Below are 17957 nucleotides of genomic sequence, written 5' to 3'. Positions count from 1 at the left end.
CTAGAATGTAAATCGCCAGCGGGATGGCACTTGGAACAATTCATTTTCCAAAGTCTCCCGCATCATCGGACGACTTTGGAAAACAATGGGCCCCGAATCTTACTGTGTGTCTCTGCCCTTATGCTGCGGCAGTATTTAGTATAGTATAGCTGTTAATCTGCATCCTTTATGCACCTCCTGCAACATATGGGCCTGGGAATGGGAAGATGGAGTCAGGCCTCTGCTTAAAAGGGAGTGTTCAGCTGTGGAGAAGGTCAGGGATGGAATTTATAGATAGGGTTGATACCCTTGCAAATATATTGCTGTTAATTTTTTAATACTGGCACTGGCCCTAGCTGGTGATTTGTGAAATACCGGCTGGATGGCAACCCTACTTAGAACTGCGCAGATCTTATGAGTAGGCTTCAAGGTTGTAAATTAACATAGAAAAGGGACTGGATACATTACAGGCAAGTCAAGGCACAGTTCATTCTAGTGAGGAGTTGGAATTCAGAGTATGAGGCAACAGATTTACAGAACAGATCTCTAACAGGCTTTTTTTTTTTTTTCTTAAAATCTTTTTAAGAGGTTCCGTGAAAAAAGTCTGTAAGGCAGTAGATAGAAAATATATACCCAAGAATTTCAACACATTTGGAGTTGCATGTCATGCTTATATCTGGAATTGTTAATCACTTCCCTTACTAAATATTACATGAATGCACACTGGAGTAGTTACTTAGGAGATGTGTGGAATCATTCTCACTGAAACCCTTGCCAGTGTGTGAAAGCAATTGGATTATTCCAGTTCAGTAATTTGGAAAGAGACCTGCAATAATGCTATTTTATGTACAGGCAGTTATGTAGGAGATAGGGTCCGTAGGTTTGTTCTTAAAGGAACAGTAACATTAAAAAATGAAAGTGTAATAAAAATATAATGCAACGTTACCCTGCACTGGTAGAACTGGTGTGTTTGCTTCAGAAACAACGACTATAGTTCATATAAACAAGCTGCTGTGTAGCAATGGCAGAAACTGAAAAAAGCCTATATGGTACAGGTTAAATAGTGGATAACAGATAACCTTGTTCTACAGAGCTTATTTTATATGTAACCTGAGCCTTTTCTCCTTTGAATGGCTGCCCCCATTGCTACACAGCAGCATCTTTATAAAAACAATGGTAGTGTTTCTGAAGCAAACGGCAGTTTTACCAGTGCACTTAAATTTTTTGATGTTATTGTTCCTTTAGGGCAGAGACACACACTCTCAGATTGGGGGAGATTAGTCGCCCAGCGTCAAATCTCCTCTGCTTCGGGTCGACTAATCTCCCCAAACTGCCTCCCGCTGGCTACATTGTAAATTGCCGGTGAGATGGCAATCGGTGCACTTCGTTTTCTGAAGTCGCGCGAAGTTGCCTCACGAGGAATCTTCGGGTGACTTCGGAAAACGAAGCGATCCGACTGCCATCCCGCCAGCGATTTCTAGCCAGTGGGAGGCAAGTCGGGGAGATTAGTTGCCCGGAAGAAGAGGCGATTTATTGACCGGCGAGTAAATCTCCCTGAATCTTCTCGTCTGCCCTTACACTTAAGTTGAATTTGTATGTAAGTTGAAACATAAACATTTACTTATTAAATGCAACTTAGACAGATGTCTGTCTTACAAATAGTATTTATTTTTACCTTTCTGTGCTTTTTTGTATTGGAGCAGGTGGTTTATTAAAGCTAAATGTTAATAAAGGCCAAGCAAACCATAGTATGTTACTGTAACAGCCTCAATCTGTAAGTGTGAGTTGTATATAAGCCAGAAGCATGTAATTCGAGGACTGCCTGTATGTGTATATAATATTTAATGTGACCAAAGCTTTGCCTACTTTGTGTGCACAGCACAATATGAGATGTGGGGATGTTAGAGAGCCACGAATCTGCTCGCGTGGCCAGACCCTTCTGTTCACTGTGATGCCTCTACTTCTCCTAATGAAGCCTGATACACCCTTATACTGAAATATCTATTTTTTAATCCACCTAATCTGTTGTTGATAATTTTCATTTGCATTTAAGTACACCTCGTGATTAACGCTTTATGTAATCTTCTTTTGCAGATTTTATTCCCTGATCATTTGCCTACTTGCTAAAGAAATGCACAGAATCTGACTCCACTCATGTTCCTTACTTCCTTGTGATATTCAATGAGAATCTAGTTTTCTACACTTCAAGACTTCTGCTATCAGCCTTGTTGCCACAGAAGGTAAATAAATGCGTTGACCATAACACACGTGAACACAGACACAAAGATTTTAGTTCCTCTGGATGTATAAAAATCTGTAAAGGCTTTTAGATTTCTTTGCTATCCTTTTGTATTGTCACAGGCACCTTTTCTAGTTTTGGCATGTTTTGAACCCTGACTTGCCAAAATCCTCAAGGTAATAAGTTGAAAGCATGCCTGGTGCTGGTTGAGAGTATGGCCTGGATGGCTGCCACATATACACTTTCACGGCCAGGAAGAAAGAAACATGGTTTCTTATTTCACGGCTTTATTAATGCATGGTAAAAAGGTTCCACATCTGAATTAAAGTATTCTGTGCTGATACAGCTTATCTCTAGTGTTCCATCTGTGGAACAAAGTAAAATGGCATAGTAAAATGGCAATATCTGGCATATATATTTCTTAGGTGTTTGTGCATGTATAAAGACTCTACATTAAATATTTCTTCTTTGTTCTGTGGAGGTTGTTAGAAGGCCCTTCATACAGTCGATGGGGTTACAGCATCTGGAAGTAAAATTAGGTAGCAAATTAATTTCCTCTAATATTCTTCTGTGCAAAGCCCTTAGTTTGTCTTCATGCATTCACGTACAGTTATCTGCATGATTCTGCTTGCATTGCAAAGCCTGTACAGATCTGCTAAACTTGCTGGCTAAATATTGATGCATTGCATTTTGGCATTTACGTATTTCATCATACCCATGGTGTGGGGTAGAGAAATGGGGGTGGGGGTATTTTCATTGTAATATTGAAGTTGCAGGAGGTGTATATCAAGGAAATGTCTATTTTCAAAAAGAACATATTCAATATAATTACAGTAAAGTTATACTTCATAAATGTATTCCTAAAAACTTGATTTTGCCAGTCTGTCTGCCATATTTAAAATGTAAAGGCTAGAGAAATTATTATTTTATTAACTATAAACTGCTACCTTGTAAAGAGTCCATTACAGGAAAAAAAATCGTTTAAATTGGCATTTCTGACATTTGCGCTTTTCATATCAAGAACTACATTAAATTAGCATAAATATTGGATTGCAGATATGGTAAGATTGCAGGATGCAGGAAAATGTATTTACTCTACGCTAGGGAATATTGCATTAGAGTGGAAAGCATAATAACTTGCTTGTATAAAGGACCACAAGAAGCAAATGCATTGATTGTCCCAAAGTATTATTGAGAGGAACTTTGAAGATGCATGTTCTGTGCTACCATTTGTTTTCTCTGGTGGCAAAGCAATTAGTATTGTAATAATACTGAAATATAATATCTTCATAGAGCTGTGGCTATTGACATTAATGTCCACTTTTTATCTCTGTTTCAGCACTTTTGTTTCATCCATTTTTATTATAAATATTTTATATGTGGAATAAATCTTGATGCATTAGGCCAGTGCTGTCCAACTAGAGGCCAGTGGGGCACATCTGTCCCCCCCCTCATTGTTTACACTTGTAATCTCACCCTGCATTTTTCACACCTGTAACAACTCTATTGTTCACACCCCTAAAGCCCTGAACTGTTCACACCTCAGACTGAAAGTGCCCACGTTGTTCACCTATTCACACCTCAAACAAACTTCCGGAGGGACACCAGCATTGTGTCAGTGTATGTAGCACAGTATGAACTATTCATCTTAGAGTGGTCCTGAGTTTCCCCTGTCTCCTGCTGTATTCTGCCTGCCCTACGCTCCCTGTGTGTGTGTGCCATAGTCTGCCTGCCCTATGCTTTCTGTGTGTGTGCCATAGTCTGCGTGCCCTATGCTCCTTGCGTGAGGCATACTCTGCCTGCCCTATGTTCCTTGCGTTTGCCATACTCTGCCTGCCCTATTCTCCTTGTGTGAGGCATACTTTGCCTGCCCTATGCTCCCTGTGTGTGCCATACTCTGCCTGCCTTATGCTCCTTGTGTGTGCCATACTCTGCCTGCCCTATGCTCCCTGTGTGTGCCCTAGTCTGCCTGCCCTATGCTCCCTGTGTGTGTGTGCGCGCGCCATGCTCTGCTTGCCCTATGCTCTGTGTGTGCGTGTGTGCGTGCGTGCCATACTATGCCTGTCCTATGCTCCTTGTGTGAGGCATACTTTGTCTGCCCTATGCTCCCTGTGTGTGCCCTACTTTGCCTGCCCTAGTCTGCCTGCCCTATGCTCCCTGTGTGTGTGCCATACTTTGCCTGCCCTATGCTCCCCGTATGTGCCCTGCATTGCCTGCCCTATGCTCCGTGTGTGTGTGTGTGCGTGCGCGCCATGCTGTGTGTGCGTGCGTGCGTGTGTGCCATACTATGCCTGTCCTATTCTCCTTGTGTGAGGCATACTTTGTCTGCCCTATGCTCCCTGTGTGTGCCCTACTTTGCCTGCCCTAGTCTGCCTGCCCTATGCTCCCTGTGTGTGTGCCATACTCTGCCTGCCGTATGCTCACTGTGTGTGCCATACTTTGCCTGCCCTATGCTCCCCGTGTGTGCCCTGCATTGCCTGCCCTATTCTCCCTGTGTGTGTGTGTGTGCGTACCATACTCTGCCTGCCCTATGCTCCCTGTGTGTGTGCCATACTCTGCCTGCCGTATGCTCACTGTGTGTGCCATACTTTGCCTGCCCTATGCTCCCCGTGTGTGCCCTGCATTGCCTGCCCTATGCTCCCTGTGTGTGTGTGTGCGTACCATACTCTGCCTGCCCTATGCTCCCTGTGTGTGTGTACCATACTCTGACTGCCCTATGCTCAGCGTGTCTTTGTGTTTGTGCCATACGCTCCTGCCCTACGCTCCCTGTGGGACATGAGCTTGGTTCGGTTTGTTTTAGGGATTTGTTAGCAATTGTAAATTGTTGTTAGGTGCCCCTAAGGTGTTTAATTTTGTCCTGGGAGCTGCTGTATTATATATAGGGAGGAGGAGGAGGAGGCATATGGTTTTTATGCATGTTTTAATATGACTTAAAATTTTCATTTATGAGTAATGAGTGATATCCGTGTAGTGAGCACTAACCATTTGGTTTTTGGTATGCCACCACCATTTATGTGGACATGGTATTAAAAGTTCTTGTGGTAACATGGTATAGATGTAGTAGAACTATAAGAAAGCACATATTAGAAAAAAACTATATATTGTTAATACAATTCATTAATACAATTTGTCTATATACAGAAAGACACATCCAAGTCGTTGCTGCGCACTCCAAAGTCAAAAAGATCGCTCAGGTAGATTATCGGTTAAAAGATCATCCTTTATTGATTTACATCAGGTTAAAAAAGAAATGCTAGCTCATGGTCTTGACGCGTTTCGTAACTATGTACTTCATCAGAGACCTCAATATACAGAAAGATGTGTGAAAAAATAACCAATAAAATCCACTTAAAGTGACTAGTGCACTTATGCAATCTCTCCGTTACTGCACACCCAGTGAGCCCACCTACTCACCAGATATAGACCAGTATTAAGTCAAATAGAAAGAAATAAAAGTGCATATGGTCCTGCAGCAGATATTCAAATGCCGCAGCACTGAACAAAATGTTGTTCCAATGCTGCAAAGGTTGGACATAAAACACAGAAGCCAGTATATAGTGTAGCACATTTTAATGAATAAAACACAAAAAAGTGGCTACTTACAAAATATCCAATATAAGTAAAGCACTTCGAAAAACAGATGCATACAATTGTGGTAACATGGGTGTGGTTAAAAGTGGGTGTGGTTTAAAAACAGGGAGTGGTCACCATTGGCTTCCATTATCGGCCCTCCACCATGTAGGCCAGAAAAATTCCATCCCTCGGTACCACAGAAGTTGGACAGCAATGAATTAGGCTATAGTTACGTCTCTAGACAATTGTCAAACACAGGTTATTCAATTGTTTATACATACTGTATTTGTTGTATAATATATGTATATTGCAGAAATTAAATTTGCACTCTTGAATTAATTGAAGTGCTCGCTAAAGTTTGTGTTTACAAAAAAAAACAAAAGAACACAAAATCAGCTTTATCTATATATGGGACAAGAGACAACAGTGCTGAGTTCCAGTGCTGAGTCAGTAAAGGGACACATGAGGGTGCCCGTTCAATTGGTTTAGGGTGATGTAATGCATATTTGAGTGTGCATGTGTGTTTATCTTTACCTGCAAGCCTATTATCCAGAAAGCTTCAAAATAAGGTATTGTCATTTCTATAAATTCCATTTAAGCCAGTGATCTCCAACCAGTGGCTAGTAAGCAACATGTTGCTCATCAACCCCTTGGATGTTACTCCCAGTGACCTCAAAGCAGGAGCTTATTTTTGAATGCTTGACCCTTTTTGGTTGCAAAAACCAGATGTACTGCCATACAGAGCCTCCTGTAGGCTGCCAATCACAGCCCTTATTTATGCTTGTGTTGCTTTCCAACGTTTATTGTACATTTGAATGTGGCTTACGGGTAAAAAAGGTTGGGGACCCCTGATTAAACAAACCCGAATTTTTGACCAGCTTGCTGTTTTTCTGTAATAATAAGCTATTCTGTATAATCGATCTCACATATTTGCTTTGTTGTCCAGCTTTTAAGGTTTTTCACTTCCGTCCATTTCAGTAGAGAACACCATGGGGCAAATTTACTAAAGGGTGAAGTGACTAATGCGGGTTAAAATTCGCCAGCGTGATGTAATTTCCTTACTTCGCCAATTTACGAACTGTCGCTGGTGTACTTCGTTAGCGAAGGAGATAGACTCTAGTGATACTTCGCTCCCTAACGCCTGCCGAATTTGCGCTCTGGCGAATGGACGTAACTATGCAAATTCACTAAGATTCGGATATTACTGAACGTTACCTCTTGTGCTAGACTTTCCTTCACCACCTCAGACCAGGCGAAGTGCAATAGAGTAGATAAGAGTTCCTCAAAAAATAGTTGAAAAAAATGCAACATATATGTCCATTCAACTTTAACTTCCTGCCGTATGAAAATTAGCCAACTCTAGCACAACTTTGCTTCACTTGGCGCAGTAACACTAGCACAACTTCGCCAGCGTTCAGCGCCCTGGACATAACTTCGGATTTTAGTGAATTAGCGTTGTCCTGGCGAATCTACACCTGGCGAAGTGTTGCGATGTGAGCAAAGCCGTCACTGGCGAATTTCCCCCCATATGTCTTATGTCTTTCTCCCTCCCTCTCCAACTTGCCCATGGCTTCTCTTTATTATTCAATAATCAGCCCTGTAGCATCAGCTTATATTACAGGTCAACCTCATATTCTGCTTGATAATTGGCAACAACCCCTAAGCTTAGCTTCTCAACAGCTGCTCAGAGCCCACTGAGCATGTGAGTGTCACAGACACTTTCCAAGATGGTGACCCCCTGTGACAAGTTTGAAGTCCTGGATCATTGCTGCTATTGAGAAGCTGAAACTTTAGGCTGGTGCAATAAGTTCAGTATATAAAACATGGCATTTTTAGCCCTATTCATTTTTTAGTGTTTAGTTCTCTTTAAAGGAACAATATACAGATGTGGAATAAACTGAGCCTAATTCTGGTGCAATATATACAATATGGCATTTTTAGCCATATTCATTTGTAGGTTTTATTTTTCCACAGTAATGCTACGGCTAATTCAGAAATATATGGCAAAAACAGTTTTCAAATTACACATTGGCAGTGCACAACTAAGCAGCATCTAAAATTGAAGCGAAATTGTAGGCAGGGTTCTTAACTGGACACATTGGGATTCGAGAATGATGAAGGTAATAAGGTAGAAAGGAACAGGAAAGGTAAAAGACTGGAGATAAACATACAATAATAAGTGTGTAAAGTGAATGAACAAAGATGATCTATTGTGTACATAAAACTATGTATCAGATCCACGTCTAACTTTAGAATACTTTACAGCTATGGTTTGTGGCAATCTACATCTTTCGGGTCTCTTGGTTTACGCACTTGTAATGTGTAACTTAAATGTCCTAGGCATTTATGTGAATTTAACAAAGAACACTTTAACAGAAGCAGATAACCAACTAAACTTCGGGTATATTTTTGGAATATGGGAGGACCTGCAGAAAACCTTCTGAATGTAGCACCCCATTGCTCTAAGACAGCAATGCTAACTCAGTAGGCTTGTTTTCAGAAGATGGATATGTGTAAATATACTGCATTTATACATTTGCCTTGAGGAGGTACCTCTCATGGAAGCAAGTATTGTTGTTCATAAACACAAAGGTGCTTTTGTAATAAAATGAACAAAGTAAAAGTAGGCTGTCCAGGCATGCTTGCTGTCAGTGGTTGCTAGGATAAACAGATTCAGGCAAATTGTAACTATTAATATAGAAAATACCACAACATAGGGCATTGTCAATTTGTTGAGTTTATTGGTACAAAATCCAACAGCATGTAGAGTGCAGTCTCGTTTTGTGAAAGTATTACTTTCTTGCCACTAAGAAAAAAAAAAAAGGACCAAAGTAAACTGCCTATAGTTAACTCTTAGTATGATATAACATGAGTGATATTCTGAGACAATTTACAATGTTTTCTTCTTTTATTATTTGTGGTTTTTGAGTTAAGTTCAGCAGCTGTCCAGTTTGCAATTTCAGCAATTAGGTTGCTAGGGTCCAAATTACTCTTGCAACCATGAATTGATTTGAATAGGAGACTCGAATAGTAATAGGGGAGGGCCTGAATAGAAAAAAAAAGAATCATAAAAAGTAATAACATTTGTTGCCTTACAGAGCATTTGTTTTTTAGATGGGGGTCAAGAATGCTGGAAGAAGGCAAGAAATAATTAAACTATGAAAGTAAACAATGAACACCAATTGAAAAGTTTCTTAGAATCGGCAATTCTATATAACACTTAAAGGAGATACTAGTTGCTTAGCAATAACAGGTGCATACGAATCTAAGAGACATGGCACATGGGAGAGATTTGTCTCCTGCATGAAATCTGCCCTATCTACTGGCAAAAAAATCCCCCGAAAATGCCTTTCCCTTTAAGGTAATGGCTGAAGTGAAGATTTGTTTCCTGCAATAAATCTGTGCTTCTGTGAGCGACAAATCTCCCAATCGGCCATACATTTAGATCGCCGGAAAAAAAAAAAAAAGCCAGTCGTCATGACTTCTGAAAGTACCGTACTACACCAAAAGAGAGATCTGGCATTCTCATCTTCCACATTTTTCAGTGTTAAGCCATCTTGCTGCATGTAATATTCAGGAGATCTGTTGCACACAGGTAGTGCAGATTTCCCACAAGTGACAAATCTCCCTGTGTGCCACTGCCCTTAGAGGTCCATGCTGTAGAGCAGACAGAATTTTTGGGCTAGGGCCTAAAAATACAGACAAGACAGATCTTGGCTTCCGGAGAAACACAGGATTTTGGTGTGAAATACAAAATCTTGCATTGGATTCTCTGCCTGCGGAGAAGCGCAATTAGACACTATTGTAAAAAAATAAAAAAATTAAAAAAAATCTCACTTTCCATTGTTTGTTGACATTGCTATGACTTTTTTAATATTTGCACACCCAATTTAACTTCACCTTTTTCTGAACTAACCTGTACATCTGGTTTTCTGGTATTGTGTGTGCTTGTTGTTCTGTTGAGTTAAGAAATAATATATTCTTACTCTGGTGTCTAGGACTGGCCATTGTTTATGTTTCTAAGGGTTACAAGTCTGGCCATTTAGTGACTTGTTGGAAGTGCAAAAAATCTAGGATCAATTCAGTCCTTGTACTTGTCTCTTTCACTGATGAGGATACGCTGAATGATGAGAAATACAACTGCCACAAGTGTATCCAAGTTTCTTGAAAACCTTTGGTATGTGTTCGAGGAATTCTCTTTTGGTGCGGTACTTTCAGAGGTCATAATTAATATTATTTTACTGTTGTGTTATCAAGGCTGTGTGTCACAAATCATTTTAACACTTATGTAGAAATTGTTCACAGCACATTACCGTTAAGTTATCTAGAGCTGTTCACAGGATACAGCCCATCATTGCAGACTTGGTAAGCAGAGACGGCAACACCATTTGAGGCTCCGCATCTGTCAGGTGTCCCAGATAAGCTCTATAGAATACAATGGATTTAGTTATATCCAGGAATCTTAGCTCATTTTGGGGAATGTAATATGTTTTGTTAGCGCAAAAAACATTAGTTTCTACAGAGCTTATCTGCTATTTAAACTATTTAGCCATATTTTAACTCGAATGGCTATACAGCAGCTTAATGATATAACCTATAGTGGTTTTCTGAAGCAAACACACCCATTTTACCTGTTCAGGCAAAAGTACTATAATGCACTTTAATTTTTTGAGTCAAGCCCTATTCATTGAACTCATGTTGAAGGTAGGTCGATACAGCCTCTAGAAGATGCATAGGGTGGATGGTGATTGCAAGTGGCTTCAGCCCAACAAGTACATATTTAGTTGGGGTTTTCTGCACTAGGACAAGTTTTTTTTTTTCTTTACTCTAAGCCTGTATTTAAGTAGTAGTATTGCAGCATGAATATAAGAAGTTTTGTAAGGCACATATCACTTCATCCTCAAATGGGAGAGGCTACATTTTGACGTTTGCTCCAGCAACAAAAATCCAAAAAAATATATATTTATTTTTGCTCCAAAAAATGTCTTTACCTTCAAGCAGGTCTTTAAAAATATTCACTATAGGTATGTAAAATATGCAGCGTGACGAACTATACTACATTTTGAAATGCAGTTTTTCATTCTAGATCTAGCACAATTGCATTCCGCCCTTTAGCATGGACATTTTTATTTATTTATATTTGTTTCTGCTTCATCATTTTGAAATCATGAGCAGATCAAATAATGACCACACTTGAACAGTTTGTAACATCACATTAAAACATGTTGTAAAACTTGAATTTTAGCTTGTAACAGAGGACATTGGAATATGTACATAAAGGAATTGTGTTTTCATCCTTTGCTTTACAGAAAACACATTTAAAAAGCTTCTATAAAGACCTAATTAAAATATAGTGGGCTTTGGAGAATTAATGTTTCAAATGCTACACATTAGGGATATACATAGTAACATAGTAAGTAAGGTTGAAAAAAGACACATGTCCATCGAGTTCAACCTTTTTTTTTTTTTTTTAACTACCTATCTGCCAGTTGATCCAGAGGAAGGCAAAAAAAAACCCATCTGAAGCCTCTCCAATTTGCCTTAGAGGGGGAAAAATTCCTTCCTGACTCCAAAATGGCAATCAGACTAGTCCCTCGATCAACTTGGACCATGAGCTATTTCCCATGACCCTGTATTCCCTTACTTGCAAAAAGCTATCCAACCCCTTCTTAAAACTATCTAATGTATCAGCCTGTACAACTGATTCAGGGAGAGAATTCCACATCTTCACAGCTCTCACTTTAAAAAACCCCTTCCGAATATTTAGGCAGAACCTATTTTCTTCTAATCGGAATGGGTGACCTCGTGTCAGCTGGAAAGACCTACTGGTAAATAAAGCATTAGAGAGATTATTATATGATCCCCTTAAATATTTATACATAGTCATCATATCACCCCTTAAGCGCCTCTTCTCCAACGTGAACATCCCCAATTTGTCCAGTCTTTCCTCATAGCTAAGATTTTCAATACCTTTTACCAGCTTAGTTGCCCTTCTCTGTACCCTCTCTAATACAATAATGTCCTGTTTGAGTGATGGAGACCAAAACTGTACGGTATATTCTAGATGGGGCCTTACAAGTGCTCTATACAGTTGAAGAATGACCCCCTCCTCCCTTGACTCTATGCCCCTTTTAATACAGCTCAAGACCTTATTTGCCCTTGATGCTGCCGACTGGCATTGCTTGCTACAGCCAAGTTTATCATCTACAAGGACTCCAAGGTCCTTTTCCATAATGGATTTGCCTATTGCAGTCCCATTAAGGGTATAAGTGGCTTGGATATTTTTACATTCCAGGTGCATGACTTCACATTTATCAACATTGAATCTCATTTGCCACTTAGCTGCCCAGATTGCCAGTTTGTCAAGATCATGTTGCAAGGATGCCACATCCTGGATGGAATTAATTGGGCTGGATAATTTTGTGTCATCTGCAAACACTGATACATTACTTACAACACCCTCCCCTAAGTCATTAATGAACAAGTTAAATAAAAGTGGACCCAATACTGAGCCCTGGGGGACCCCACTAAGAACCTTACTCCAAGTAGAGAATGTCCCATTAAAAACCACCCTCTGTACCTGATCCTGTAGCCAGTTTCCTATCCACGTGCCAACGACTTCATTAAGCCCAACAGACCTTAGTTTAGAAAGCAGTCGTTTGTGGGGCACTGTATCAAACGCTTTGGCAAAATCCAAATAGATCACATCTACTGCCCCCCCACTGTCCAGAATCTTACTTACCACATCATAAAATGCAATCAAATTCGTCTGACATGACCTATCCTTCATAAAGCCATGCTGATTGTTGCTCATAATGCCATTCATTAGGACAAAATTTTGAATGTGATCCCTTAACAAGCCTTCAAATAATTTGCCCACCACAGATGTCAAGCTTACTGGCCTATAATTGCCAGTCTGAGATCGTAATCCCTTTTTAAATATTGGAATAACATCAGCTTTTCTCCAATCCATAGGCACTATACCAGATGACAGTGAATCTGAGAAAATCAGAAATAAGGGCTGGTCTAAGAGTGAACTAAGCTCTCTTAGAACCTGGGGGTGTATGCCATCAGGCCCTGGAGCCTTTTTTACATTAATTTGTATTAAAGCTTTTTTAATCATATCCTGAGTCAGCCACTGACTAGATTGAGCTGAACCATTCGTGCAGTTATAAAGTGAGCTTGTGAACTCAGACTCCTCTATTGTATACACTGAAGAAAAGAACTGATTTAACACATTTGCTTTTTCTGTATCTGTTACAACCATACTGGTAGCTTCTTAGCAAGGAAGACCACTTCCAGCTCTAATTACTGGAAATAAATGTGTAGCTTCTGATTTTCAGAGGGTTATTTATCAAAATTTGAATTTATCAATTTTTTCTGAAATATACTCCAACCAAATCCGCACAGGTTATTTCCCCATATTTATCAATACATGTTCCCAAAAATTTCATATGCGAGAACAAAATCACATTTTTGTGCCCAAAAACTCTGATAATTTAGGAATTTTTGCCCGAAGCCACAACATCTTTGGATTATTGCACAAAACCCAGCTCAGATCAGGATATTTACGGAACTTCTCCCGTTGACTTATATACAACCTCGGCAGGTCTGAGATGTTGGATTTTTTAGATTCTGACGTTTTCTATCCTCTGGGTACAATAAATCACAAAAAAATTGGTGTTTTTTTTTTTTACAGAAAAAAATCGGATTTTATAGTAAAAAAAACAAAAACACTTGAATTTTTTGAGTTTTTGGCATTCCAACTACCCTTCTAGTGTGACAGGTTTTAAAGGATAATGAAAAAAGGCTTTGGTGTGCTGTAATCTAAAGAATGGCAGAAGCTGTCTAAAAGTATACTATGGCCATTGATTGTTGCCACATAATGATCTATATTTATAGTGATTTGTATACTACAAAAACTGACATTGGATATTGGGAGTCGACTCGCACCAATAGAAACTTGTCAAGGCACCGTAAAAGCCAGTGAAAACTATATTTATAATTTTGACATGTCAAATCCCCCCCCACACACACACACACAAATCTGCGTATGATTGTTATTGTGGAAGTGGCTTGAAAATGTATGTTTTCCCTCACACAATTTTTTTCTGCAACTTTTTAGCCCATATGCACAAAATACCAGAAAATCTTGGGAACAGTCACTTGGGAGATTAGTTGCAATTATACAGAATGTTTGTTTTTAGCACATTTTCTTGATGAATGTGTCTCCTCGTTTCCAGTTTTTATCGCAAACAAGAAATTGTTCTTCCTGTGTTTCAGTGAGATGTAATGGTGGGCGTTGAAGTTATACATTGCCATTTCTTTAAGTCACTATGATGCCCTCTTCGTTATATGGCTGGTTTGTAAGAAATTGTTTGTTTTATTCTAATTTTGCTTTCTCCTATCCTTTTACCACTCCACCCCTCCTTCTTCATGTTTTACAAGCTTGGGGACAAATCCTTCTGTACCTCTGCTGCCTAGGGAAGTCTCAAGAAAAGGGCATTTGTCTCACAGAGTCCCTTAATGGCAGCACAGGACGTCCTGCCCGATCCTGTTCTTTTCATTAGCTTGTGAAGTACTGTCACGTGTTAAAGTTCTTTCAAGCGTCATTCTGGCTTCTAAAGAGAGGCATTCATTAACCCTTCTGTTCCTTTGCTGTTATCGTGAGATTTATTGATGAGTAAAACCAAATTACCTATTTGGCTCACACATTGGAAGTTGAAGGATAGGTTTTTGTACGAAAATTTGAAAATTTAAAAGAAAAAGAAAATCAGTAGATCGCCCAATAGATTTGCTTGAACTTGTAAACATTGAATGCTTAGCACAGTCATGTATCAGAGTGTTGCAGGTCTAGTTTTTGCTGACCGCACTCACTGGTAGTGAACAAACCGCATTTGAAAAATAAACAGTCTTTAATGACTGAATCTTTTTGTCTACAAAAAGGGCCCAGCCCGTGGTTCACAAATTTTGGAGATATTGTAGACCCCCAGAAATGATTCAGTCAGTAGCATTTTAACACTACTAGACAGTAATACGTTAAAAAAAAATATATATTGTGAGTAATATTTAGTAAACGCTGTCAAACAAATTGTGGAGTTTTAGTTCAGTATCGGATATAATTGTAGCTTGTTAAACAACCGTGTCAAAACAAGTTACACAATATAATATAACAGCTGAAAGACAGACTACATTATTTGCATTCCTGTCTTAACTGTGTAAGTGCCATAAGATTATATGGTTGAAGAAAGGTCTGCCAATTTTTGTTAAATTTTTATTATCTGCAGCAGTTCCAGATAATGGAGCAGATGACTGACTGTTAACATAGGTAACATAGAGGAGGTATACGATCTTTTAAGGACCTGGAGGTGTTTGATAATACATTCAGGCATAGTTATAGTTTCCACACGCTTTATTTTTGTGATTGGAAGCTGAATAGGTCTATGTGAAAAAAGACACAAAGTTTGTCCTGGTGAAATAAACCATAGCAATTGATCGCCAGGTAGCATATATTGGTTACCTGTTTAAAAGCAAATATGGATTACTGCACCTGGGATAACTTATTACATATAAGGGTTGAATATGAAACCACTGCAATGCCAAAAGCCAGGCCACCACCCTTCATCATGCAAAAAACATTAGGACAGTGGCACACTTAGGGGCATACTTATTAACATTGGAATCAAACCTCACTGGTGATGTTGCCCGTCAGCATTTAGATTTGAATGGTCACGTATTGGGAAAACAAAACCAAAGATCTAGATAAGTTGTTACTGGGTAATACTTTTGACATGGAAGCTAATAAAAGTGGTGTAAAGGTGATACTTCATTGCTTAGCTTTGGTAAGAAAGACGACAAAAGTGGTTTAAAGGTGATACCGGTATTGGCTAACTGATAATCACAGGCTTATCTCATTTAACTCACATTAACACCGTTTTAGTTGTTTTACATTAAAAGTATTGACCTGTAACAGATTGTACCTAGACATGCAGGACAGACAATACTTGGTTTTCATTTTGCATTTTTACCTCTTTTAAAGGGAATAACACAATCTACTTGGAACTTGACCAGTTATGCGGTCTACCTTGTACAAGCCTTGTGTAATTGAGAAAAGGTCATTTATTGCGAAAGTAAATGTGTTTATAATTGCTAGGCTGAAAATAGAATGCGCTGTTCATGACCAGCATTGCATTTCTGGGAAGATGTGAGGGCAGCAGTCCAAACCAGCAGAGTTCATAAATATTCACATTTGGTATATTCCTGGCTAGCTGTATTGTGTTATACATTGTTTCAGACACATTTGTTTTATGTTGGTATGATTTTTTATTCGGGATGCACGTAATCTTCTTTTTTTGGGTTCACAAAGAATTTGGTCTAACCCCAAACCGAATCCAACCCAGGCAAGGGGAGTGGGGGCGGAATTGTAATTTCCTTTATCGCCTGACCTAAAGTCACATTATTTTAAGGGTGTTGATTTAGTTTGGCCAGGCCCTCTAATTCATCTAAATTCCAAACCATAGCCAGGATTTGTACCCCTAATTATGATGCAATGCTCATCTTTATGAGAACATTTAAAGGCATGCTCAGTTCAAAAAGAAAATCAATTGTTTAGACTTCAGAGTCCAGACATTAAAAAAATATGAAGCTTTTAGTGACTTTTTTTTGGAGAAGGAGAAGCAAAGGATAACATTAAGTAAGCTTTATCAGAAAGGTCTATATAAATACACCAGTAAACACTATTGCTGCTCTGAGTCCTCTGTCAAAAGAAGCAACATTTTTTTCCTTCTATTGTGTACACATGGGCTTCTGTATCAGACTTCCTGTTTTCAGCATAAACCTCCAGGGCTAGGGCTTGAGCATGCTCAGTTTGCTCCTCTCTCCTATCGCCCTCCCTGCTGTAATCTGAGCTATGAGTGTGCAGGGAGAGACTCTGGCAGGAAGTGATGGCACACCAAGCTAATATGGCAGCTGCTATCCTAAACAAACAGGGAGAGCTTCTAGATCTGTTTACTTGATTATGGTAAAGCATCCTGCAGAATAAATATAGTGTTATAGCTTGCACTATTGTGGCTCATATATCAGCACTAAACTGCTTCTGTAGCTTTCCTTCTCATATAAATCATGGTTCCATGTTAAAAGTGCCTTTAGTATATTGCAGATTCATTGCCAGATAGGTTAGTAGAAAATAAAATATTTAAGCTACCCTTAGTACTCATCCCATACACAGCTTTTTGGTATGCTGCTCACGGTGTAGTTTGTTTTGGAACTAGGTTTCTAGAAAGAAAAAAAAATGTACCATGTATATGTTGCCAATTAATACATTTGTCACGAAGGGGCAGACTATCAAAATGTGTTTTTTTCATGATTGCATATATTTGGGAATATGTTTTAAAAACTTAAATAGTTATGATTTATTAAAGAAATAAATGGTAAAAATGTATGTGGCAAGTAAAAGCTTTTACGTTTCTATGTAAGTCTTTGAAATTGTCGCTGAAGATTTCAAGCAACATTATTTTATTTTTTCCCCAGTTTAATAAAACAGTCCAGATTTTTAGCCTCATTAAAATTTAATGGAACAATGTGGTTTGTGTTTGATTCTATTTTTCCAGCAACAATTGGTTACTGGTTGTCCAAGTTGTTTTTTTTTAACATGGTAGTGTTCGAGAACAAACAAGTGTTGTTATGGAAAACTGCAAGTGTGTTTGCAGTTTTTTTCCTCAATGGAAATTTTTTCCCCAAGTATCAGATGGCAACCCTAGCTGTAGCAGTGTCTTGGCTTACAACTGCACAGACCACAAAAGTCTTTGTTAAATGCCAAGATATTTAACAATGGCTGTTAATATTTGCCTTGTAAGAAAAATACAGTGTTTCTATTACTTTTTATCCAATTGACCTTAGTAAAGGAAATCATGGAAACTCTTGCTCATCAATATGGGTTGTTCATCTCTGCTTTATTACATCAAGCCCCCAACCCCACCCACAATCACTTCTAATAATAAATGTTCATAATAAAATTAACATTTCAGACTATGGGATCTACAAAAAATCTATACTGTACAAAGCATTCAGAAGGTGATGTTAATAGGTGGTGCCATAACCGGATTTAGATTTGCTTTTAACACCATCAAGGCTTATTTTCTGTATGTGAAATTCCAACCTGTGTCTG

General features: G+C 38.9%; 1 protein-coding gene across 2 annotated transcripts in view; it reads left to right on the top strand.

The window, feature by feature from the left end:
* osbpl3.L (oxysterol binding protein like 3 L homeolog) overlaps positions 1–17957 on the top strand; it is a 100392-nt gene that overhangs the window by 9811 nt on the left and 72624 nt on the right. For both annotated transcript variants that reach the window (XM_018267386.2, XM_018267389.2), the window contains exon 2: positions 2074–2219. The gene's annotated coding sequence lies outside the window, so the exon portion shown is untranslated. The remainder of the gene's footprint in view (positions 1–2073; positions 2220–17957) is intronic.

This window comes from Xenopus laevis, chromosome 6L (genome assembly GCF_017654675.1).
Source record: "Xenopus laevis strain J_2021 chromosome 6L, Xenopus_laevis_v10.1, whole genome shotgun sequence".
Taxonomy (NCBI): Eukaryota; Metazoa; Chordata; class Amphibia; order Anura; family Pipidae; genus Xenopus; species Xenopus laevis.
The sequence above is the reverse complement of the archived record's forward strand: the minus strand, read 5'-3'. Positions and strand labels throughout refer to the sequence as shown.